At 50.7% G+C, this 26099-nt stretch overlaps 1 pseudogene; it reads left to right on the forward strand.

Annotated features, from left to right (window-relative positions):
- Nucleotides 1-15303: 15303 nt before the first annotated feature.
- LOC149354582 (uncharacterized) lies at nucleotides 15304-25831 on the forward strand (annotated as a pseudogene).
- The last annotated feature ends 268 nt before the right edge of the window (nucleotides 25832-26099 follow it).

Below are 26099 nucleotides of genomic sequence, written 5' to 3' on the forward strand. Positions count from 1 at the left end.
GTCTCTGTAGCACGCCGCAACTGTTGCTTCTCATTCCAACGAGCAACCCTGTCTTCAGGAGGCATCTCTATCCCGTGTACGCCTAGCAGAGGCAGGCGCACCCCCTTGTATACCGCCGCTCCAGCATCACGTGTTCACTACAGCGCACCTAGCGGCAGAAGCAGGAAACACATTGGTCGCGACGCCTCGCGCGACGGCGCGAGCTGGGGCTCCGTTTCTCCTATGTCGTTACGTCACGCATCACGTGGTCCTCCTTGGTCGCGACGCCTCGCGCGACGGCGCGAGCTGGGCCCCCGTTTCTCATCTGCTGTGACGTCACGCACCACGTGGTCATCCTTGGTCACAACGCCTCGCGCGACGGCGTGAGTTGGGCCCCCGTTTTTCATCTGCTGTGACGTCACGCATCACGTGGCATGACATGGAGGTCACGAAAGGTCAATGGTAACGACACCGCCGCGCTCGAGGAGCTGGGTTGGGCTATTTTAGTATGCTTCACATAAAAACGCCACTCATACTGACAACAAAGCTCTTGTAACGTAGAAAAGAGCAAGAACCAAAATGCAGGTATCGCCGCCACAGGCCAAACTGGCAAGTACAAGCGTGATGACGTCATAGGACAAAGCAGTGTTGCTAGAACCAATGGTTCTAGCAACTCTAGGACCCGAGGAGCCACAAATCACTGAGGCACAGCCAATGCATGCGCAAATCTCCTTGACGACGCCAGCTGGCGCCACGTGTCCGGCAGCTACGCGCGGGCCTGAAGCATCGGGACCAATCAGCGTCTGCTCACCGGCTCCCGGTATTCCGCTAGCGGTAACAAGGTACACGGTATTCTAAAGGTGTCTATTTGCGAGAACATCGTTGACGACTTCGAGAACGAGATCCATCGTAACGCTGGCAAAAGGCCAGTGCAAACGTAAGCAAAGCGACTGTAGCGACGGCCGCAATAGCCGATAGATGCCTTCAACGTGCGGCCGGCGGTAGCTTTCTTTTCGGCTCCTGCTAGGCCGCACTGCTGGCACCAGAAATCACGGAGTCTGCGTCACGTCATGTTCACGTCATGTGTCACGTGACTTAGTCCTGTGTCGTCATAGGAGAATCCCAAGTTTGAATCAGGGCGGCGGGAAAAACTTTTTCAAGTTCGAATCCAAATTTCTTAGAAATAAATGCATCTTTCGCTGCCGGCCAAGTGGCAACAAAGCGATGACATGCCGAACTATCGGATTTTGCAATAAAAAAATATTAATAGTGCTCTCCTCACTGTCCCTTTAAGGGAAGACGGCTGGGGCGGGAACACACAAAGGGGGGGGGGGCGTAGAGTCACAACATCTCGTCCGCCGCTCGAAGAGGTCTCGCAGGGGTTGCAGCCAACGCTGCTCCCCGCAGAGACCTGGAGTTGTGTTCGTTCTGCTTCTGGTCACACCTAGGCCCGTTGGTTCTTCTTGCGTCGTTGACAGCTGTAACGGTCTCAGGAAGCAAAGTCCGAAGCCCAACAAGCAGAACGCGTCGCAACGACTTTAAGAACTGCCAAGCTGACGTCGGTCAATAAGGCCTCTTTCGAGAAAATAAGCTGCCGCGTGAATTTTACGTCCTTCTGCGAAAGTGTCTAAGTTTCATCGAACCAGAACCCAGAGAGCGTGCTTAGTTTGAAAGTCAAAGCCATCCTAAGATATTGATGGGTGCCGTAGCAGAGTTTATGTCGCAGAAAGCTACCTCCTCTGAGAGCATAAAGTGAAGGTGGAGCTGCTGAACATACATACCGACAGACAAAAAGAAAGATTTGCGCTAAGCACAAAAAAATACAAATTTGCCTTGCGGACTAAGTCCAGGGAGTAAGGAAACGGGATTACAAGGGAATGCTTCGGCTGAGGGCATCAGCGTTGCTATTATATCGCACTTTTCTACGACGCATGTAAACTGAAGGTTCCCGCAACGCCAAGCTCCAAAATTTTGCTTTCATTTTTGTAAGGTGAGGTAAATGAACAAAAAGGCATTAAACTCAAGACGGGACTATTCCTCGAATCCGTAAACAAAGAGCGTTGCGACTCAAGGAATGTTCAGTACGATCCGCTGTTAAAGGGAACATGCGATCGCGTGCCCTCCGCGCTCCACGAGGCCCTGCTGCCTACATGTGGCGAGAATAGGCGGCATCAGGCGCATGCGCGGAATGACCAGCCGTCATGCTTACTGGTGGTGGTTGAAACATTTATTGCCAAAAAATGCAGAGGGGGCAAACCTTGCCTCCCCTTACGTGGACGAGGCAACCCTTAGGTGGTTGCCCTTAAACGGCAGAGGACAGTCCTTGGAGGGCTATCCGCTTCAAGGCGTCGGTAATTATACGTCGCTGGTCAGCAGCAGGAGCAGCTGGCCAGGAGAGTCTCCCAGTATGACTCCGCCGTGGTTGGGGATGGAGGGTGTGGGAAGGTGGGGCATGCGAGAAGAATATGAATAAAGTATCCCGGTTTCCCGCAGAGCTTACAGGAGGAAAGGAACTGAGCGGGGTAGCGGGCATGAAGAAGAATAGGGTAAGGAGCAGTACGGGTCTGGAGTCGGCGCCAGTGGGAGGCCTGGGTTAGGGTTAGAGAGGGAGCCGGTGGTACGTAAACGCGCCGGGTATCACGGTAGTGGGTAAGGATATCTCTGAAGGTAAGGAGACGCTCCTGGGATGACGGAGGGGTCCAACTCCAGCCCGGAAAGTGAGACCTCGGGCGAGGGAGTGGACCTCCTCGTTACCCGGGAGGCCTGCGTGTGCGGGGGTCCAGATAAGGGTTACAGGGCGGGTGGGGTGCCAGAAGCGTAGAAGCCGAGCCGCGGTGCGGGATATCAAGCCTTTAGCGAAATTGGACAGGGCGGATTTTGAATCGGAGAGAATTTTGGTGGCAGAGGTGGAGATGAGAGCGAGCGCAATGGCTGCTTTCTCTGCAATCTCTGATGAGTCTGCGGTGATGGAGCCTGATGTGAGTAATCGGGCCTGATTGTTAACGACGGCGAGGACCATGCGAGAGCCCGACGAGTACGCTGCCACGTCCACATAGGCTACCTCGGAACTGTCGCCATAAAGCTTGTGCAGGGCTTTGGCGCGGGCTGCCCTGCGTTCTCCGTCGTGCTCCGGGTGCATGTTCTTAGGAATGGGATGGATGATGAGATGGGAGCGTAGATCTGGAGGTAGGGGGGCCACCTCGGTAGGATGGATGATCGGGGCGATGCCTAGCTGACAGAGCAGAGTGCGGCCTGCCGCGGTACCCGACAGGCGAGTCAGCTGTGCTGTTAGAGTGGCTTCTGCCAGCTCCTCAAATGTGTTGTGGGTACCGACGTTGAGGAGCCGGGCAGTAGAGGTGCTGGGGGGGTAGGCGGAGGGCGACCTTCGTGCAGCTCCTGAGGAGCGCGTTGATGCGGTCTCGCTCCTTCTACTTTAGGGGGAGGTAGGGAAATGAGTACGCCGTGCGGCTCGTGATGTAGGCTTGGGTGAGGCGTAGAGCGTTCCGCTCTCGCAAACCTGCGCGCCGGCTCGCCACGCGTCGGATTAGACGGGTGACTTGCTGAGTTTGGGTGTGGAGAGCTTGGATGGTGTCGCTGTGCGCGCCGTAGGAGTGAAGGACAAGGCCCAGGATGCGAATCTTTGAGACGAGGGGAATGGGATGATTCCCTAGTTTAAGTGATATGGGAGGGTTGGTGGTGTGGTGCGGCCTGGGGCGGTAATAGAAGTGTTCCGATTTGGAAGGGGAGCAGGCGAGGCCGCGCGCGCGAACGTACGAGTCGATGATGTTGAGGGCCAATTGTAGGTTGTGTTCCATGTTGCCATCACTGCCTCGATTGGCCCAGACAGTGATGTCGTCAGCATAAAAGCTGAAATGTATGTCGGGAACTTGGGCGAGTTGTTGAGGGAGTTGGAGAAGGGCTATGTTGAAGAGAATAGGAGACAGCACAGCACCCTGAGGCGTTCCCCGTGCTCCCAGCGAGACACCGGGGAGCTGGCGATCGCCAAAGGTGAGTGCGGCTGTGCGTTTGGAGAGGGCGTCGCGGACGTAATTGTACATCCGTGGACCTACGCCTAGGCCGTGAAGGCCTTCTAGGACGGCTGCGTCGGTAACGTTGTCGAAAGCTTTTGTCAGGTCGACACCGAGGATAGCCTAGGTGTCGCCCGCGGGGGAGTCAAGGATGTGGTGTTTGAGTTGTAGAAATACGTCCTGGGTGGATAAGCCTGGGCGGAAACCAAACTTGCACGAAGACATGAGGTTGTTATTCTCCAGATATCGGCTGAGTCGGGTGTGGAGAACATGCTCCATGAGCTTGCCCACACGCGAAGTAAGGGAGATGGGACGAAGGTTAACGGGGAGAATGGGTTTGCCGGATTAGGGAATAAAGACTACCTTGGCGTCTTCCCACTGAGGTGGGAGGGCGCCGCGCATCCAGAATTCATTGAAGTAGTCGGTTAGGGCTTTGACGGAGGGGGAATCAAGGTTGCAGAGGGCCTTGTTGTGCACTCCGTCGGGGCCAGGTGCTGAGGACGTGTTGAGGCGCTGAAGTTCTGCCCTGACTTCCGCCTCAGTGACCGGTCGGTTGAGGAGGTCGTTGGGTGAGCCTTTGTAGTCAGGGTGGTCTGCGGAGGGATATGCGGGGAAGTATAGATCACGAAGCTCCTCGAGGAGTTCCTGCTGGGAGCCCTCGGATGTGTGTATGAGCTTTATGAGGTTGTGTTGCTGGTGTGTTTTGGACTGAGTTGAATCAGTGAGATGGCGCAATAGGTTCCAGGTCTGAGGCAGGCTCATGTTGCCGTCCAACCTGTTACAGAGGGAATCCCAATTTTGGCGACATAGGGTCGCGGCATGTGTCTCAATCTCCTTGTTGAGCCGGGCCAGCCGGCGTTTGAGTGTTCGATTCCAGCGCTGACGCCTCCACCTTCGCTCAAGACCCGCCTTGGCATCAAATAGGTGCATGAGATGAGAATCCATTGCGTCTGCAGGGCATTCCTCTGGGAGGGGGCGAGTCACGGCGCGGACGTCACGCTGGAGTTGGTCGGTCCAAGTAGCTATGTATGATATGGTGTTTAAAGTACGAGCTGCTCGGGAGGTGCGGAATGAGTCCCATTTCCTGATGGTAGCACCACGAGGGGGTCTGCGTGTTTGGCCTGATTGTAGGAGAATGTCGATAATGTAGTGATCACTACCCAGATTCTCCCGGGTGTTACACCACGCAGCGTTGGAGAGGCGGTGGCTGAAGGTGAGGTCGGGAGTAGTGTCTGCGCAGACGCTGTTCCCGATGCGAGTAGGGGTGGTGGGGTCTGTGATAAGGGAGAAGCCGGCCTGTTGAGCTACGAGCCATACCCTGCGTCCCTTTGGGGTGTCAGTTGTGTAGCCCCAGGCCGTATGTGGGGCGTTGAAGTCCCCTACATTTAGGAGGGGGCATTTGTGTACGGCGCGCTTGGCAAGCGTGAATAGGCGGTCGAAGTCGTGCCGCAGGCACTTCGGGTGGCTGTATACGTTGAGGATGAAGAGACTGCTATCCCGAGTGTGCTGCGGTACCAGTTCAATGAGGAGATGATCTATTTCAGGGACGTCTAAGGTGTGGGAAATGGTAGTGAGCGCACGGCGTACAAGGAATGCAACCCGAGGGGGTGTAGGAGAAATGGGGACGATGGGAAGGTAGCTGGGTAGGGTAAGGGGATTTGAGGGCTGTTGCAGCGCGAGCACGTCGGGGCCGTCTGCCCGAGCTAGGAACTGGTGAACCTGTCCCCGCTTGGAACCAAAGCCACGACAGTTCCACACCCAGATGGTGAGGCTAGTGCGTGGCCTCGCCATCACTGATGGTGTCGTTCGCCGTGCAGGAGTTAGAGAGGGTGTGGAGCTGGGCCTGCTTTTTAGGCTGCGCAGCGGCACAAGCTGTCGCGTAGCGAGCCTCTTGCTCCTTAAGTCTTTCGTCAATTTGGCGAGCGAATTCGTCTAGACGGGTAGTGAGCCTGGAGAATTCATTGGCGAAGGCCTGGATGGCCGTCTGCACCGCAGCCTGAACTCTGGCTTCCATGAGTTTTTCGAATTTGGGAGGTAGGACTGGGGTTATCTCGGCCGGGGTTGCTGTGGTCAAGGAGGTAGGGGAAGTGGCAGCCCGCTTCTTGGCTGGTGGTTCGCGAGTAGGGAGGGGTGGTGTTGGAGGAGTTGGGGTAGGAGCCGCCGGGGCCGCTGTGCCCGGGGTAGGAGTTTGGGCCTGCTGATGAGCACGTAGCTGGGCCTGGAGGTGGAGGTTGGTGGTTTGGAGGGAGGCGAACTGCGCGCGGACACGCAAGAGTTCTTCATAGAGGGCGTTGGCGGAGTTCTGGTAGCCTACGCCTGCCCAGCTCACCTGATTGGTGGTGCAGCGGCCGGGTGCTTGGGCAGGTGGTCTCGGGGGGACTGGAGGTGGTGGTGGCCTGGTTCCGGTCCAGGAGCGGGACCGGGTCATGGGCTTGGTAGTGCTAGGCGGCTGTTTCGGTGCGGCAGGCTGCAGCACCGGGAAGGACTCCGGGGTGAGCCGCGGGGCCTGGGGCTTGCGGGTCGTGGAACGGCTGCGGTGTTGGGATGGCGCCTGACTGGTGGAAGCCTGGCTGGCGTTTGCCTCTGCGGCTCGCTTGGCATCCCAGTACCTCTTTTTGACGAGGTATGGAGTGCGGAAGCGCACCTTTCACGTTCTGTCCGCCGTCAGGTGTTCTTTGCCGCAGATCTTGCATTGCGGCGTGCAGGAGTGGTCCTCGGGGGTTCTACTTGGTTGCAGCCGGGGCAGCGGCGTTGTTTGGGAGCCGGGCATACATCCGCGCGGTGGCCTAGTGCGCCGCAGTTAAGGCAGTGCTCAATCTTCTTTTTAAACAGGTAGCATCTGTAGAGGACGGAAGAGTAATAGATGTGCTTGGGCACCCAGTCTTTTTCGAAGAGAATAATGTTGTACACTGTCGAGCCCATCCGTCTAAAGTCCAGGATTGGAGGGTTCCGCTCGTGACTGAGACGGTCCTTGATATCTTCGTATGAATGATCGAGAGGGACCCCATGGACCACGCCGCGGGCGCAGTCCTCCGGGGCTGCTTGGTAGGAGTATATGTCGGTGGGTGTTCCTTTGATGAGCACGGAATTGATGGCGACGCAGCGGAGTCGGCGCTGCGGGTCAGGTGTGTTGATGAGGATGAGGTGTTGGAGGGTATTGATGATAACTGTGTCAGGCTTGGCCTCTTGAGGTCCGAGGCGAGCTGCTTGCAGAATGGCATCGCGAAGCACTGCGCCATTAACGGTCTGAAGGTTGAGGCCGCCACTGGGAAGAAGGATGAACTTAATTTTCACCATTTCGATGTTTTTATTTTCATCATTTGTAACAATTTTCTCATCCCTGCAAAACATGAAGCGCTAGTATCTGGGAACTAACAAGATGCCTTAATATAATACTTAAGCAGAAAAAATGTTTCAGACAGTTGGAAACAAAAAAAACGACTTTGTTGCTCATGGCACCATTCCACGCTTGTCACCCCACCAATTCGGTCTGTGCGGATGCCGATTTAGCAGCCGTTCACTTTCGTGGTAAAAATCATGCTCTTGTAATTGTCGACCAATACAGCAACATTAGCCCATAGCAACTGAAAATTCAACCACTCAGCTTTACTGTACAGACGGGCCTCACCGCGATAATAACTCGTAACCGAGCGAGGCTAGGCAATTGGTCACCTTACCTGTACAGAAAGGCCTCAGTATGCGCTTCCCTCTGCTTAGGTTGGCGTAAACTTTACAACCGGACTGGGTCTGGCAGCGACGGCTCGTCTTTTCGTATAGGCCCTTCTGAAGCACCATGCTTCTTGCAGCTGGGTAGACATCAATGTTTTTGCCAAGGTATGTGTATAACGTAGCACGGGACGTCAGAAAATTAGGTGGAAGGATGAGATTAAGAAATTTGCGGGAGTATGGTGGCCGCGGCTGGCGAAGGACAGGGTTAATTGGAGAGACAGCGGAGAGGCCTTTGCCCTGCAGTGGGCGTAGTCAGGCTGATGATGATGACGATGATGATGTGTATAGGACGGTAAATCGGTGGGTGGAATGAGGCACATTAGCTCGTCAAGGCCTAGCTCCCGTTCCAGGCGGAGTGTATCAGCTGCCTTGCAGCGCCGTTGCTTGACTCTTTCTTCGAAATTGGGGGTCCAATGGAGGGTTGTCTTTACTCATTGAAAGGCTAAATGTATTCTCTGCGGATTTCGTGTTGCCGTGTGATGGTAGTCCTTTGCTGTAAGCAACATCGTTTCCTGCATTGCCAGCATGTGCACGAAATATGCTGGAGCGCTGAAACCTGGCGAGCAGACCTCCGACCGTAATCCGGTACATTGCACGGCTCCCGCTGCCTCCACTGCACGGCTCCCGCTGCCTCCACTGCACGCTGCATAAGCGCAGTATGATGCGGTGAAGGGATGACGTCCGTGTTTAGTGCTTTTGGGAGAAAGTTGCAATATCAGTGAAAATAGATTACCGTATTGATACTCGAAAGTTATTCGTTAAGACGCCCAGGATCAGGTAATTCTGCATGCGAAACTTGCATGTCCAAACGTGAGTGCGATAAGCTGTGTGTTTGCTTGGAGGCCAAACTTTGAAGTACGTGTATGTGATGTGCATCGATTTGCGTGTAAGACATGGCGTGCGTATGCTACGCGCCAAAGCTACATGCGAGACCAGTGCCAACCAACGTACGCATGGACATTATAGTTACCTAAATCACCCCATAAAATGTATTTTATTATGACAGCATTATCCTGCATTTCCTAATCCTCTCTTTCCTTTTTTCCATTTTCGCTTTGTGGAGTAGCCGGCCAGGGTCACGTCAACTCTCTCTGCGTTTCCTCTGACAGAGATTTACTTTGAGTGTGTGTGCCTCGTGTCGATGTAGCTTGAACAAGAAAGGCTGCGATGTAACGGATCAACCAATTCTGTATTGCTGAATATTTCTCAAAGGTTGAATTATCCGAATTTCTTCCTCGATTCCCATCCCGGGCGAAGCCAGGAGCCAGGAGAAGCCGGCGACTGCACCTGGCCCACACTGCGCAGAAATAGTGAGATTGGAGACATGATGCTGTTTCTCGGTGTAGGGTCGGTTTAGTACGAGTGCAATGCATGACAAACTCAAATGCACAGTAAAAAAATGATTTCGCCAAGTGAGTCGCTCCTGCAGATGCTGATAGAACCACTACAGTTATGCATATTGCTGCCTCTTTCACAACAGATGCAGCAGCCGCATGCAATGTTGTCTTGAAACCCGAAGCAATAAACAAGGATTACTTAAGCGTAATTTCATCCAAATTAACTTCAATATCGATTTGCTGCACGATTCCAAATAACTAGCGACTAGTTTCGGATTGCAGTCAGGAGTGCCGATGCCTTCGGCTCCTTACATCTATATTAAGCGCTGTCTTGTGCTCCTTGCAACGTTGCCTTTGGAATGTCACAGACTATGAAGTGCAAGCTTTGTCGTCCATTCACTGCAATTGAAGCTGTTTGTCTGCCTAGGGCTGGTTGGGCTAGTTACCGTATTTACTCCCACATTCGACGATGCATCGTATAAATTGAGCCCTCAAATTCGAAAGCTAGAGAAAGAAAAACAGTTGGAGTGTCGCGTACGCCGAATAACACAGGCTGCAAGCCACCAGCTTTAAATTACCGCGGCTGGCACAACGCATAGCATCTCTCAGCTGAGTTGGCGTCGAGCGGAAGTTCCGACTGAACTTTGACACTTCGTCCTCAGCAACGCGCGATAGAACACGCGACGCGTAAACACCTTTCTTTAGTTCCATTAAATTAAGAGAGACACGCGGAACGCCAAAACCGTCACCATCGTAGTCCGCCATCGGCAGTAATCCTGCGTGGCTGCACGAAATGCATGGCGTTGTTATTGCATGCTAAAAGGCGTACACGCTGCTTTCCCGAACATCTTGCTGAATTTTCGGCAACCTTCGACGCCTCCGCACGAAACACAGTTGCTTGCTTAAGCGCTGCCAAGCCACGGTGACTGAGGAATGTCTGGGAAGTTTTCATTTTTCGAAAAGGCCCGATCGCTGCATTCACAGCGTGGCGATGGTCCGTTTTCATCACCGTAACGACTATCTAAAAATCGTTCTCTCGGGAAAGAAGACAGGCACGGCACCGTTGCGCAAAAATGCTGGCCGCATTAGAACTTTCTGATGAATGCTCGGATTGGTGCGGAAGGCAAAGATTTTCGCAGCAGCACCCATCGTTTTGGCTCTCTCCCCTTCTTATCAGCATTTACATTCGAGCTTACGATTTTGGCTGGCCGTATTACGAATACTCGTCGTGGCGCAAGATTTGAGATCACAATTTAAAAAAAAAACAAGCTGACCTGTACGCGAGAAAATACGGTAGGCAACAGGATACTCTTAATATAATGTGCACAAAACAAGGCTTCTAAAATGGAGACCGAGTTATACCCTAAAAATCGTTCCCTAAGCTAACTCGCTTTTAAGTGGTAAAAGTTATTACAGCTAATACTCCGAATACAAAACATTCACTTTAGTGTCCCTTTTGGTAGTTATACCAAGGGCCTTTCTTCAGGTGTAAGCACAGAAGGACTACAAAATTTTCATTGCAGGGCAACTTGTGAGGCGGTATTACCGGAGGAATATCGAGGCATGAAGAGTCACCCAAGTCCTGATTCTTCACTGCTACAGAAACGCGTCTGGACAGATAAAAGCACAACATGCGTCTTCTGGAAGGGCACTTGTTCTCGCTGCTCGAGGCGTCACCCGCGTATTAAACTTGACAACATGTCGGTTATTCAGCAATGAATTTCTAAAGCATGCCCGATTACACGTAAGTCAAGCGCTGCGCCGGAACTGATTACCTCATAGTGGTTTGATGGAAATACAAGTTACAATAATTTGCTGAAAACATCCCTGGAATGTCTCTAACTGCAGACATACGTAATGAAGGTGGAGTCTAAAATAGATGGAAGCCTGCTGCTTCTCCACTGCAGTGTCGCAAGATGTCACGAACTACGCGCGCAGTTTTCTTCTCGTGTGATCTCTTTAAAAAATCTCATGGAAGTGTAAGGACGAGAAGGATCTGCCTTCGCAGCATGAGCCGCAACCTATTAATACAAACGAAATCTCGCAAGAAACAGCTATGTGCGCCCAGCGGAGAATGGCATAAAGAACAAACGGAGTTTCGCACGACGACCACAAAACAAAAGGGACATTTTGTTTTATAACAATGGAAGGGGAGGGTGGAAGCAAAATATAGGGGATAGTTCTCTAGTGCAAAAAAAAGTAACCTTCTGCACATTAGCTGGCTGTACCCATTAAAACGTGAGTTCTCAAAAGGCCCGTTTTGGTTCTAGTTCACGTTTATACGAAACTGCATTCAAGATATCCAGGGGAAAATACGGCTTGCAAAATTATCCCAAACAGCGCTTTCTGCGCCTGCTGTCAAATCCTCGGCACTATACAGGCAGACAGTACGAAATCACATCCTGGTACATTTCGGCCTCGGAACTTGGTATGCGTCGACGAAAATGCGCCCATGGGCCCTTTAGCTGCTTTCAAACTGGCGGTATATTCATCCATATTGGCGCCCTTAAGAAGGTCACATCAATGGAATATATCTTCGCCGCACCACCTGAAGGCGAGAGGCTGCATTACTGCTCCCTTTCGTAGTTCTAGAGAACACGTCAGGAGCTGTTTGCAGGCATCACTTAGATGCGCACGCTATAGGCTTGCGCGTGTTCAATGGTACTCACGCTATTGCAGCAGTAACAGCCCGGATAAGCTTCGTCCTAAGACTAGAGTGGACGAAGGTGCCATGGAGACCAATCCGTCGCCAGCACCGCGGACCTGGTCGGAAACGGCGACGGCGTTATCAGGACGGCCACCACAGTTCACACGGTGATGAGGGGTCCGTAAAACCGGGCTTCTACGTCGAAACGCGACGGGACAGGCCTTGGTCGTCAGCTGCAACAGAAAAGTTGTGACTCGGCATGGCAGCCTCTGTAACGAATACATTAACGAGGCTATCTTAACAGAAGCGAGAGGCCCCCGCGTTCCATTTAACTATTCCGTAGTGTTTAGAAAACCAGCCCTTGTCGGTGGAGTTTTCTAATAAATTGTAAAAGAGGTACTTCTCAATGAGGTAGCCTTCTTGAGAAATAAAAGTCAATTAATGGCTCAAGTAATTCCTCTCGTTGGCAGTTCACTTCATTTAATCAAATTTTACCTTCAAGGAAGATCCTGCACCTTAAGCTTAGAGATGGCTGGGTTGTTAGCTTGCTGCTCTTGTTCAGAAATAAGGTGCGTTCCGAGGTTCAGACAGATAACGACCTCGACCACATCTCTTCCTTGTAAGGACCTGTAAGGTACGTACTGATATGAAATGTTGTCATTCTTCTGATATGCAGAAAAATCTTTCCTTTGTAGTGCTTCCATCCCTCGCATGGGGCGGTTAAGAATGGCATAGAAAAGCCATAGCGAACACTTTTCAACGGCACCAAAAACGTTAATTGCAAAAAATTCAAGCCCGCCGAAGGGAGATCTGCGTATATATTGAATATTAAGATAAATCTTACAAAATATGGAAACATTCTGTTCATAAACTCTTTACTGTTCCCCGTTCTAAAATGGCTTTGTTCAGAACCATTTAGAAAATGAATCACCATGAATTTCGGTGGCAGGTAGGCGAACGGCGTTGCCGTGATGGGTGCAGATCCGTGCGGATGTTCCTCGCAGCGTTCGCAGTCCTTGTCCTGGACCGGAGCGGGGCCATCCATCGCCAACGCCGAGTACCCAGCGTGGGCAGTCGTTGAACCGGACAGAAGAAAGGCGTTGGGTGCGCTCGGAGACCGGCGACCATCCAGAAGACGGCGGGCTCGTCCTGGTGTGACCGCCCCTACCATTGCAGAAGCTGGCTCCTCGTTCAGCAACGGCCAGGCATCCATGGTGCATTGAGGAACCGCTTTAGCAGCTCCGAGACTGCGAGCCCTGAGATGATCGAACATCATTAGGCAGACGATTACAACGTGGCCACGTCCGTAGAGAAAGACCCTCTGGCCTGAAGACCAGCTGGAATATGAGATGATGATGATGATGAAAACCGCGAGGAAATCTTCTTTGCCTTCGGCTCCGTGTTCTGTATGGCACGTGTGCAAGAAACGATGATGACTGTTGGTAGCACGCGCAGGTGCACGCTACATGCTTTAAAAGCGTGGCACCTAGGGCAGTAGAAAGCGAAAGGAAAAGAAGAAGACAGCTGATGTCAGACAAATTCGGAAAAGAAAAATCCCCCTGTCGGAATGAGTAATTACTCCCTTATTACAAATATACTCCACCTTGAGGGATTCCCCTAAAAATTTGGACAAATTTGTGAATTAAAAAAAATGGATGACTAACGCGATGCAGCCACACCAGTTGATTAAGCCCCGCTGTAGCGAATAAAGACTACCTGCGGTAATGAATCGGTTGCCCCTTTTCAGCTTGCCGCGTTTTTTCTCGCATAGCGCCCGTATTTGCGTCGTATCTTCCCAAAAGACGACGACAAGGAACCGATGTGGGCAGCTTGTGGGCACGCCCGCTTACTATCCCTGTCACGGTAGATGCGACATCGTAGCGGTTTTGTGTATGCAGCCTCAATTAGCGTCACCAGGATTTTCCAACACAGAGCACATAATTATGTTCCACCTGCCCTGAAGTACCCTACGAGGGAACGATGTGGGCAGCAGTTGGGCACGCTCGTTTCCAAGCCCCGCCTTGGCCTACGTGGGACCTACAGCGTTTTCTTGTGGGTAGCACCATTTGGGTTAGCAGAGGTTTTTGGAGCATAGAGCCCATATTGTTCTAACGTCTACCTTTAAGTACCCGACAAGGGACCGATCTGGTCTAGATGTAAGAATGTGACATGAGGCAGCCGTAGCAACATCGATATGAGACCCATGTAGAATCAACCGGAGGAAGCCCAATTTAGCCTGGCCCACTCCCCACAGAGCGCCGACGTAGGTGCTCCAGCGGTTGCTCGAGCACTACTTTCCGATGAGGCATCCACTAGGGCCCCCCATTGTGTGCGTTGGTATTATGAGTCCGTTCCACATGCTTCGTGGCAGGTCGAGTTTGTGGGGTTTAACATCCCAAAGCGACTCAGGCTATCGAGGACGCATAGTGGAGGGCTCCAGCCAGTTTAGAACACCGGCGGTTTTTACGTGCACTGATATCGCAATGTACACGGTCCTCGAGCATTTCCCCTCCATCGTAATGCGACCGCCGCGGTCGGGATCGAACCCGCGTCGTTTGGGTAAGCCGCCTTGCACCATAACTACTGTGTATCGCGATTGCCTAGATAGGATATCCTGCCTGAAGGACTTCCCATGAGTCTATCATACTGCGAGATCCTGACTATTTCAGTAAACTGGAGTGGTGTGGAGCCTATATCTGAGAGCTTTTCATGGGCAGTGTGGACGGGACACCCAGCGCCTGCTGTATGCTTTTGCATATGATGCCCTCACTCTTCTGCTTCTCGAAGGCATTAAGATTGAGCAAGGGATAAACATAACCTATTCTACTTATAATAAAGGCCCAGATACGCATAGCTAGGATTGCTTGTCTTATCCAGAACCATATTTTGCAAATCCCTTGGATGAGCTTCATGATCTGCTTTGTGCAGCCCTCTAATTTCCTTAGTGTTTCGCCATTGCAGTGCTAGTCTGTATCAAGAATCCAAAACTCTGATATTGTCTAATTTTGGAATGGGGATCCCTCCGACTGTGAGTGGTATCTGTGGCTCCTCCTTACTTTCCCTGCCTTCGGTCTGGTATATCATATAACGGTAAATATCAACAAATATGTTGCGTGTAGCTTCTAAACATATGTAGAGGGAAATGCACTTGAAAATAAATAAGCATGCTTAATAGTGCCCGCTTCATCTGCGTTCTAAGAAGCTCACACCTGAATGAAATTTGGGACGCATCCCGATGGGGGGATTTTTTTTTTTCCGAATTCGTCTGACATCAGCTGTCTTCTTTTCCTTTCGCTTTCTACCGCCCCAGGTGCCACGCTTTTAAAGCATGTAGCGTGCACCTGCGCGTGCTACCTACTGCCATCATCGTTTCTTGCACACGTGCCATACAGAACACGGAGCCGAAGGCAAAGAAGATTTCCTCGCGGTTTTCATCATCATCATCATCTCATATTCCAGCTTGTCTTTAGGCCAGAGGGTCTTTCTCTACGGACGTGGCCACGTTGTAATCGTCTGCCTAATGATGTTCGATCATCTCAGGGCTCGCAGTCTCGGAGCCGCTAAAGCAGTTCCTCAATGCACCATGGATGCCTGGCCGTTGCTGAACGAGGAGCCAGCTTCTGCAACGGTAGGGGCGGCCACACCAGGACGAGTTCGCCGTCTTCTGGATGGTGGCCGGTCTCCGAGCGCACCCAACGCCTTTCTTCTGTCCGGTTCAACCACTGCCCAAGCTGGGTACTCGGCGTTGGCGATTGGTGGCCCCGCTCCGCTCCAGGACAAGGACTTCGAATGCTGTGAGAAACATATGCACGGATCTGCGCCCATCACGGCCATGCCTTTCGCCTACCTGCCACCAAAAGTCATGGTGATTCATTTTCTCAATTATTCTTGACAAAGCCGTTTTAGAACGGGAAACAGGAAAGAGTTTATGCACGCAGTTCTTTCATATTTTGTAAGATTTATCTTAATATTCAATATATCCGCAGATCTTCCTTCGGCGTGCTTGAATTGTTTTGCAATTAACGTATTTGGTGTCGTTGAAAAGTGTTCCCTATTGCTTTTCTATGCTATTCTTAACCGCCCCGTGCGAGCGATGGAAGCACTACAAAGGAAAGATTTTTCTGCATATCAGAAGAATGGAATATTATCGTCAACATTTCATATCAGTACGTACCTTACAGGTCCTTACAAAGAAGAGGTTCGTGGTCGAGGTCGTTATCTGTCCGAACCTCGGAACGCACCTTATTTCTGAAGAAGAGCAGCAAGCTAACAACCCAGAATCTCTAAGCGTCAGGTGCAGGATCTTCCTTGAAGCTAAAATTTGATTCAATGAAGTAAGCTGCGAACGAGAGGAATTACTTGAGTCATTAATTGATATTTATTTCTCAAGAAGGCTACCTCATTTACAATTTATTAGAAAACTCCACCGACAAGCGCTGGTTTTCTAAACACTACGGAATAGTTAAATGGAACGCGGGTGCCTCTCGCTTTTGTGAAGATAGCCCCGTTAATGTATTCGTTACAGAGGCTGCCATGCAAACAGTCACAATCTTTCTGTTGCAGCTAACGACCAAGGCTTGTCCCGTCGCATTTCGACGTAGAAGCTCGGTTTTACGGACCCCTCATCACCCTGTGGGCTGTGGTGGCCGTTTTGATAATGCCGTCGCCGTTTCCGACCTGGACCGCGGTGCTGGCGACGCACTGGTCTCCATGACACCTTCGGCCACTCTGGTCTTAGGACGGAGCTTATACGGGCTGTTGCTGCTGCAATAGCGTGAGTACCATTCAACACGCGTAAGCCCACAGCGTCCGCATCTAACTGATGCCTGCACACATCCCCTGACGTGTTTGCTAGAACTACGAAAGGGAGCAGTAATGCAGCCTCTCGCCTTCAGTGGTGCGGCGAATGTATATTCAATTGATGTGGCCTTCTTAAGGGCGCCAATATGGATGTATACAGGGTGTCCCAGCTAACTTGGACCAAGGTTTATAAAAAAACTAAGCATTCGTCAGAATTAAAATCACGTAGATGTTGTTAAGGTTTATCTAAAGTTACAGTACCATTTTTTTGCTCCTTCTATTTGAATAATTAGTCGAGATAAATAAATTAACTTTTTAAATATGGCTTGAAACGTTCCGGCATCAATCGGAGAGTTGTGGGGCTCCACAAATATCGGGCAACCCAGGCACTTCCAACGAGACAGACTTAGCGTGGCCGTTTTTATTCGGGAAAAACGAAAGCCCGCGGAGTTTAAAAAATACCACGTGGCAGCGTGCTCCGTGCGCCCGGATGCGCCGCGATTACAGCGCTCTCATCCGTTCTTTGTAAGAAACATCACTCGCTTCGGGCATTTCGTGCTTACAAGACAGGGCTTCGCGATGTGCTTGGTTCTAAGATAAGCGCCAGTGGGTACGGGCGGGAGTTGAAAGAAAGCGCGGCTCCCGTTTCTGCGGCAATAACTGCACACTCACGTTAGCAGAATGCATGCGGAGGAACGATGACAATCTCATGGGTTTGAATTTGGGAGCAAGATCCCAACAAGCAAAGACGCATATAACAAGCCTGATAACGTCGTGTGAATTGGGCTGAAAAACAGGAGCCGCGCTTTCTTTCCATTGCCACCCGTATCTACCGGCGTTTATCTTGGAACCAAGCACATCGCGAATCCCTGTCTTGGGAAGCACGAAAGGCCCGAAGCGTGGGATGTTTTCTTGCAAAGCATGGATGAGAGCGCTGTAATCGCGGCGCATCCGGGCGCACGGAGCGCGCTGTCGCGTGGTATATTTTAAACTCCGCGGGCTTTCGTTTTTCCCGAATAAAAACGGCCACGCTAAGTCTATCTCGTTGGAAGTGCCTGGGTTGGACGATATTTGTGGAGCTCCACTACTTTCCTATTGACGCCTGAACGTTTGAAGCTATATTTAAAAAGTAATTTATTTATCTCGACTAATTATTCAATTAGGAGGAGCGAAAAAACGGTATTGTAACTTTGGTTGGTTGGTTTATGGGGTTTCACGTCCCAAAGCAACTAAGGCTATGAGAGACACCGTAGTGGAGGGCTCCGGAAATTTCGACCACCTGGGGTTCTTTAACGTGCACTGACAACGCACAGTACACGGGCCTCTAGAATTTCTCCTCCAAAGAAACTCTAGCCGCCGCGGCCGGGATCGAACCGGTATTGTAACTTTAGATAAACCTTAACAACATCCACGCGATTTGAGTTCTGAAGAACGCTTAGTTTCTTTATAAATCTTGGTCCAAGTTAGCTGGGACACCCTGTATACCACCATTTAGAAAGCAGCTAAAGGGCCCATGGGCGCATTTTCGTCGGGGCTTACCAAGTTGCGAGGCCGAAATGTACCAGGATGTGTTTTCGGACTGTCTGCTTGTATACTGCCGAGGATTTGACAACAGGCGTAGAAAGCGCTGCTTGGGATAATTCTGCAAGCCGTATTTTCCCTGGGACATCTTGAATGCAGTTTCTTATAAACATTGAACTGGAACCAAAACGGGACTCTTGAGAACTCACGTTCTAATGGGTACAGCCAGCTAATGTGCAGAAGATTACTTTTTTTTTTTGCACTGGAGACCTACCCCATATATTTTGCTTGGATCCTACCCTTGCATCGTTACAACACAAAATGCACCTTTTCTTTTGTGGTCGTCGTACTAAACTCCCTTTGTTATTTATCCCATTCTCCGCTGGGTGTACATAGGTGTTTCTTGCGAGATTTAGCATGCGTTAATGGGCTGCGACTCTTGCTCAGAAAGCAGTTCCTTCTCGTCCTTACACTTGAATACGAGAACACGCGAGAAGAAAACCGCGCACGTAGTCCGTGGCATTTGGCGACACTGCAGTGGAGAAGGAGGAGGCTTCCATCTATTTTAGACTCCACCTACATTACGTATGCCTGTAGTTAGAGACATTCCAGGGAAGTTTTCAGCAAATTATCGTAACCTGTATGTCATCGAACCACAATGAGGTAATCAGTTCCGGTGCAGCGCTTGACTCACGTGTAATCGGGCATGCTTTAGAAATTCATTGCTGAATAACCGACATGTTGTCAAGTTTAATACGCGGGTGACGCCTTGAGCAGTGAGAACAAGAACCCTTCCAGGTGACGCATGTTGTGCTTTTATCTGACCAGACGCGTTTCTGTAGCAGTGAAGAATCAGGACTTGGGTCACTGTGCGTGCATCGATATTCCTCCGGTGATACCGCCTCACAAGTTGCCCTGCAATGAAAATTTTGCAGTCCTTCCGTGCTTATACCTGAAGAAAGGCCCTTGGTATAACTACCAAATGGACACTACAGTGAACGGTTTGTCTTCGGAGTATTGACTGTAATAAATTCTACCACTTAACAGCGAGTTAGCTTAGGGCATGCTTTAGAAATTTGGGGTATAATTTGAGGGTATAACTCAGTCTCCATTTTTAAAGCCTTGTTTCGTGCGCACTATATTCACGCTATCATGTTGCCTACAGTATTTGCTCGCGTATACGTCAGATTGTTTTTAAAAAAAAATCGTGCTCTAAAATCTCGCACCTTGACGAATATTCGTAACTCGGCAGGCCAAAGGCGTAAGCTCGAATGTAAACGCTGATAAGGAGGGGAGAGAGCCAAAACGATGGGTGCTGCTTCGAAGATCTTTGCCTTCCGCACCAATTCGAGCATTCATCAGAAAGGTCGATAACTGCCAGCATTTTTGCGCAACGGTGCCATGCTTCTCTTCTTTCCCGAAAGAGACATTTTTAGATAGTCGTTACGGTGATGAGAACGGACCATCGCCACGCTGTCAACGCAGCAATCGGGCGTTTCGAAAAATGAAAACTTCCCCAATTATTGCTCAGTCACCGTGGTTTGGCAGCGCTTAAGCAAGCAGTTGTCTTTCGCGCGGAGGCGTCGAAGGTTGCCGAAATTTCATCAAGATGCTCGGGAAAGCAGCGTGTACGCCTTTTAGCATACGATAGCAAGGCCATGCATTTTGTGCAGCCATTCAGGATTATTGCCGATTGCGGACTACATTGGCGACGCTTTTGGTGTTCCGCGTGCCTCTCTTAATTTAATGGAACGAAATGAAGGTGTTTACGCGTCGCGTGTTCAATCGCGCGTTGCTGAGGACGAAGTATCATAGTTCAGTCGGAACTTCCGCACGACGCCAACACAGCTGACAGATGCTATGCGTTGTGCCGGCCGCTGTAATTTAAAGCTGGTGGCTTGCAGCCTGCGTTAATTGGCGTACACGACGTTCCAACTCTTTTTCATTATCTAGCTTTCGAATTTGCGGGCTCAGTTTACACGGTGCATCATCGAATGTGGGAGTAAATACGGTAACTAGCCCGACCAGCCGAAGGCAGACTAGCGGCTTCAATTGCACAGAATGGACGACAATTCTTGCACTTCACAGTCTGTGACGTCCCAAAGTCGACGTTGCAAGGAGCACAAGACAGCGCTTAATATAGATGTAAGGAGCCGAAAGAATCGGCACTCCAGATTGTAATCCCAAACTAGTCTCTACTTATTTGGAATCATGCAGGAAATCGCTATTGAAGTTCATTTGGATGAAATTACGCTTAAGTAATTTTCGTTTGTTGCTTCAGGTTTCAAGACAACATTACATGCGGCTGTTGCATCTCTTGTGAAAAAGGTAGCAATATGCTTAACTCTGGTGGTTCTATTGGCGTCTGCGGGAAAGACTCATTTGGCGAAATCATTTCTTTACCGTGGTTTTGAGTTTATTGTATTGCATTGCACTTGTACTAAACCTACTCTACACCGAGAAACAGCATCATGACTCTAATCTCACTATTTCTGCGCAGTGGGGGCTAGGTGCGGCCGCCGGCTTCCTCGGACTCCTGGCTGCGGCCTGGATGGTAATGGACGAAGAATTTCGGATAATTTGACCTTTGAGAAATTTTCAGTAATACAGAATTGGTTGATGCGTTAAATCGCAGCCTTTCTTGTTCAAACTACATCGACACAAGGTACACTCAAAGTAAATCTCTGTCAGAGGAAAAGCAGACAGAGTTGACGTGACCCTGCCCGGCTAATAAACACAGCAAAATTGAAAGGGAAGGAAGGACGGAGGATTAGCAAATGCCTGATAATGTCGTCAGAATTAAATGCATTTTATGGGCGATTCAGGTAATTATAATGTCCTCGCGTTGGTTGGTTGGCACTCGTCTCGCATGTAGCTCTGGCGCGTAGCGCACACAGTCCATGTCATACAGGCAAACCGATGCACAGCGCTTACACATGCTTCAGTTTTTGGCCTCCATGCAAACACATAGCTCTGCGCACTCACGTATGGACATGCAGGTTTCGCAAGCAGCATAGGCACAAATTACCTGACCCTGGCGTCTTAGCAAAGAAATTTCGAGTATCAATACAGTCATCTATTTTCTCTGATATTGCAACTTTCTCCGAAAAGCACTAAACAGAGACATTACCTCTTCACCGCATCATACTACGCTTATGTAGCTTGCAGAGGAGGCAACGGGAGCCGTTCGATATACCAGATTTAGGTAGGAGGTCCGCTCGCCAGGATTCAGTGCTCCAGCATAATTCTGCGCACCTGCACGTGCTGGCAATGAACGAAACGAGGTTGCTTAGAGCAAAGGACGACAATCACACGGCAGCACGAAATCCACAGAGAATACATTTAGCCTTTGAATGAATGAAGACAATCCTCCATTGGACCTCCAATTTCGAGGAAAGACCCAAGCAACGACACCGCACGGCTGCTGATACACTCCGCCTGGAACGGGAGCTAGGCCTTGATGAGCTAATGTGCCTCATTCCACCCACCGATTTGCCTTCCTATACACATACCTTGACAAAGGCATTGATGTTTTACTGATAGCACCTGTGCCGCGTTTCATGTGTCTGCGTTATCGGATGCCTGAAACGTTGTTTGTCCGTGACGTCACTTGTCAAATGAGTGCTTGCTATATAAAGATGCTGCTTGCGTGAAATAAAAGGTTGTTGTTATCGTGCCGGGATCGGGGCCAGTCTCAGTTCCTACCTGCCCGCTGCCTGGCCGCGCTCGGCGTCCGGCAAGGGCCTTAACGCCGCATGGTGTCAGAAGTGGGATCCTCTGGCATTTGAGGGGCGTTGCCTTAACTTTGACACCCGGCGCCATATTAGAGGACAACGCAGTCATGCCCTTTCACGGCATGTTCGCGGTTCCAGCTCCGCTAAGGTTTGACTTCGACCGGACGTCCGAATGGCCTTCTTGGATCCAACTCTTTGATGACTACCGCTTCGCCTCGGGCCGAAATGAGCGGAGTGAAAAAGCGCAGGTCCGGACTCTACTTTATACGATGGGCAGGCAAGCAAGAGAAATCTTCTCTACTTTCGCATTAACCCGAAGAATAGAAGCAATACGAAGTCGTCAAAAAAGTTCGACAAGCACTTCGTCGCCGCAAGGAACCTTGTTTATGAGAGCGCGTACTTTCACCGTCGCACTCAAGAACCTGGAGAGTCAGTCGAGCAATTTGTTACCGCAATGCACACGCTGGTGGACCGGTGCCACTACGAGGAAAAAGAACGCGTTATTCGCGACAGGTTCGTGTTCGGCCTCAGGGATGCTAAGCTCTGTGTCGCTTCAAATGGATGCGGATTTGACTCCCGACAGCGCTTTGGCAAAAGCGCGCTTAAAGGAGACCGTCCAACGACAGCAGCAGCAACTGCGAGAAACCGACGACGAACCCTTGGTAGCGGCGACCGGCAATCTTGATGCGGTCAGCAAGCAAGGGCAGCCCGGAAAGTATTCTTCAGGACAGCACTCGGGCAGCTCGTCAAAGAACTGTTCACCTAGAATACAAGGTCCGCGCCGCAGAGTCCAGTCCTACCGACCAGGCACCCCCGGGTCATGCCCCAACTGTGGTCAAGGAGCGCACTCGAGAGCCTCGTGCCCGGCGAAAGCAGCGAAATGCAACTACTGCGGTTGTTCCGGACACTTTGCAGCTGTATGTCAGAAAAATGCTGCACGTGATGGAAAGAAGGTACTGCTTTCATCTCTCCATATGGACAAGGGGGCGTACTTCGTTGGCGTGGTGAACGGGGAGTACTCCAATTCTCGGTATGTACAGGTCGTCATTAACGGCACTCCGGTGTTCGCTAAAGTAGATTCCGGTGCCGAAGTTTCTGTTGTGCCCTCAACGTTTCCCGGTTTGCCTACCAGGCTAGAAAAGTGCGACCTAATCCTAACAAGCCCGTCGAATGAGCCACTGTATGTTTTGCGAAAGTTTCATGCCACTATCCAGTGGAAACAAAACACTGTCCAGCAAATCTTGTACGTGGTCTCACCATTGCGCTCCGTACTTTTGGGTCTCCCAGCGCTTGAGGCTCTAGAAGTTATTAAATTCGCGGACTCGGTCAGTAGCGCAACAGCCGTCGAAGCTTGCTACCCGCAGCATTTGAGTGGTCTAGGAGCGATAAAAGGAGAATACGGAATTAGACTGAACCCGAACTCGATACCTTTTGCAATTAATGTTGCGCACCGCATAGCCTTAACCTTGCGTGGCGGAGTTAAGCTGGAGCTTGAGCGTATGGAGCGAGATGCCGTGATCCTCAAAGCTGAATAACCAACAGAATGGTGTGCAGGAATTGTGCCAATACTCAAACCATCTGGAGTGGTTCGTATTTGCGTTGACTTGACGCAATTAAACAAAAGTGTTCTTCGCGAGCGCTATGTCATGCCGACAGTGGATGATAGCCTCGGTCTTTTAGGTGGTGCCTCTGTGTGTTCTCATTTGGACGCCAACTCTGGCTTCTTTCAAATTAAGTTGTCGCCCCAAAGCCAGTTGTTAACTACGTTCATAATGACAGTTGGGCGATACTGTTTTCAAAGACTGCCGTTTGGAATAACGTCAGCGCCCGTTATCTTTCAGAAAAAATGGCGCAGATACTTGAAGGAATCCCATTCGTGATAAACCTGATAGATGATGTGCTCATTTTTGGCAACGACAAGGCTCATCATGACGAGCGCCTGCGTCTATCTTTAGATCGTCAAGCTAGTGCCGGCGTTACGATAAACAAAGAAAAGTGTTGCTTTGGGGTCACTGAGGTAAAATTTCTTGGCTGTGTGCTTAGTAAAGATGGCATCAAGCCGGATCCTGAAAAAGTTCGTGCTATCAAAGAACTGGCGACGCCAGCTAACGTGTCTAACGTTCGACGGCTGCTCGGTATGGCTAATCATCTGGCAAGATTCATACCAGACTTGGCTTCGAAAACGGCGCCTTTACGTTACCTCCTTTTGAAGGGTACCGAATGGATATGGGGACCAGCCCAAGAGCAAGCGTTATCGTACGTCAAAGACATTATCTCTTCGACGCGCGTCATGGCTAAGTATGATGTACGGTACCCTACGATTCTTTCCGCTGACGCGTCATCATTCGGTTTGGTGGCCGTATTGATACAAGTTCTACCAAACAGTGAAAAAAGACCTGTTGCATCTGCGTCAGGCTCGTTGACACCTGCCGAAACCAGATACTCTCACATTGAGAACGAAGCGTTGGCAATGACTTGGGCAGCAGAATGATTCGAAGGGTGCATCAAAGCTCTTGAAATTTTCTTTGAAACCGACCACAAACCACTTGTAACGTTGGTGGAAAAATACCTATAGATGCTTTGTCACCTCGTAATCAGCGCTTTCGCATGAGGCTTATGCGGTTCAGCTTTGCGGTTGTGCATGTGGCGGGTAAGAGCCTCGTTACTGCACATGTATTGTCTGGAGGCCCGATTCAGGGAAACCAAATTGATGCTCATGCACTGAGTATTGGCGAATTCACCAAATTCGTTTCGGGCTGTTTGACAAATGCCGTCGAGGCTAGCCTTTTTGAACGAGTCAAAGCTGAACACGGAGCCGATGAAGTCTGTTAAGCTCTCGCAAAATTCAGCCTGGAAGGCTGGCCCAAGTTCTCTTCGCCGTCGATGGTCTTGCGTCCATACTGGCAGGAAAGAGCAACGCTCACAGTCGCTGAAGGCGTGCTGCTCAAAGGTCTGAGGCTGGTGATCCCACAAATTACGCGCAGAGGTCGTGATACGCTTGCACGAGAGTCACGAAGGAATTTAGAAATGCAGAGCTCGAGCGAGAGTCCGTATAGTTGCCTGGGTTGAGTTACCAGCTGAGAGTGTAATGAAGCGGCATTGCCAATACGGCACAGAACACAAATACGGCCATCGTTGGAGGTATAATGAAGCGGCATTCCCAATATGGGGGCTACAGCACACAAGTAGGGCCATCGTTGGCGGTGTAATGAATCGGGATCGCCAATATGTGAGCTACAGCACACAAGTAGGGCCATCGTTGGAAGTGTTATGAATCGGAATTGCCAATATGTGAGCTACAGCGCACAAGTAGGGCCATCGCTGGAGGTGATATATAGAGGCATAGCCAATATGGGGAGAACAGTGGGTAAGTAGAGCCATTGTTGGATATGATACTGAGTGGAACTGCGTATATGGGGACAGTGAAGTCAGCTCAGGACATATATAGGGCCAGACATAGCCAACTCTCTCCCAATATTGGACCAACGGTTCGTGGCGCCTGGGGCCTTAAAATAGCCCCTTCCATTGTCTTCTCGCCTTTTTCGTGCAATCGCAGGGACTCCATCATGGGCACCGCCTTTAGATGAAGCCAGCGACGCTCACTGGCTGGCTTTACCAGCTTTCTGAAGTCGGGTAATCATTAACAGCCCAAGCCGCACACGTAATGGGCCCAGTATTGGAAGTTGCTGGCTTCACTCTGGTCATTTGTTGGATCGGGGTTTGCCAATACATTTCCAATACTGGGCCCATTAGCTGTGCTGCTGGGGGGCGCTCTCCCCTCCATCATATTCGTTGGCTGGGTCAGTGGGATTAAGCTCCCGAAAGTGTCCTTTCCTCAGGTCACCTCCTCACCTACAACTGGACGCGCAGTTGATCAAGCGCAGCTGTCAGCTGATGTCCCTTCAGGAAGCCGGCCAGGGGGATCCCATGTCGTGGTTCAAGGAGGCGCCCGAAGGCGAACTCTTGCAGCGGCGTCACCCGCGCCGTCGACAAAAGAGCGAAGCGCGGATGACTGACAGCCGCTCGTCGCCGTGCTTGGCGCCAGGCGATGGGTGATGTCTCCCTGGCGGTGGTAGAGTTGGGAACAAAAGTCTCCGGACCACGTGTTCCTCAAACGATGCTTATAGCTCAACTATTTCACAGCGGCTGCAGACCACACTTGTGGAGATGAAAGAACAAAATTTTGACTTGTACCCTCCACAAGTGTGGTAATCAGTCGCCGACTAATAGCAGAGATATCGGTTTCGTTTGAGGAACACGGGGTCTGGAGACTTTGGTCCCTGACTGTACATACATAGTCACAGGGTCATTACTGATGTGTTTG

This window comes from Amblyomma mixtum, chromosome 3 (assembly GCF_055824585.1).
Source record: "Amblyomma mixtum isolate Tamu chromosome 3, ASM5582458v1, whole genome shotgun sequence".
Lineage (NCBI taxonomy): Eukaryota > Metazoa > Arthropoda > Arachnida > Ixodida > Ixodidae > Amblyomma > Amblyomma mixtum.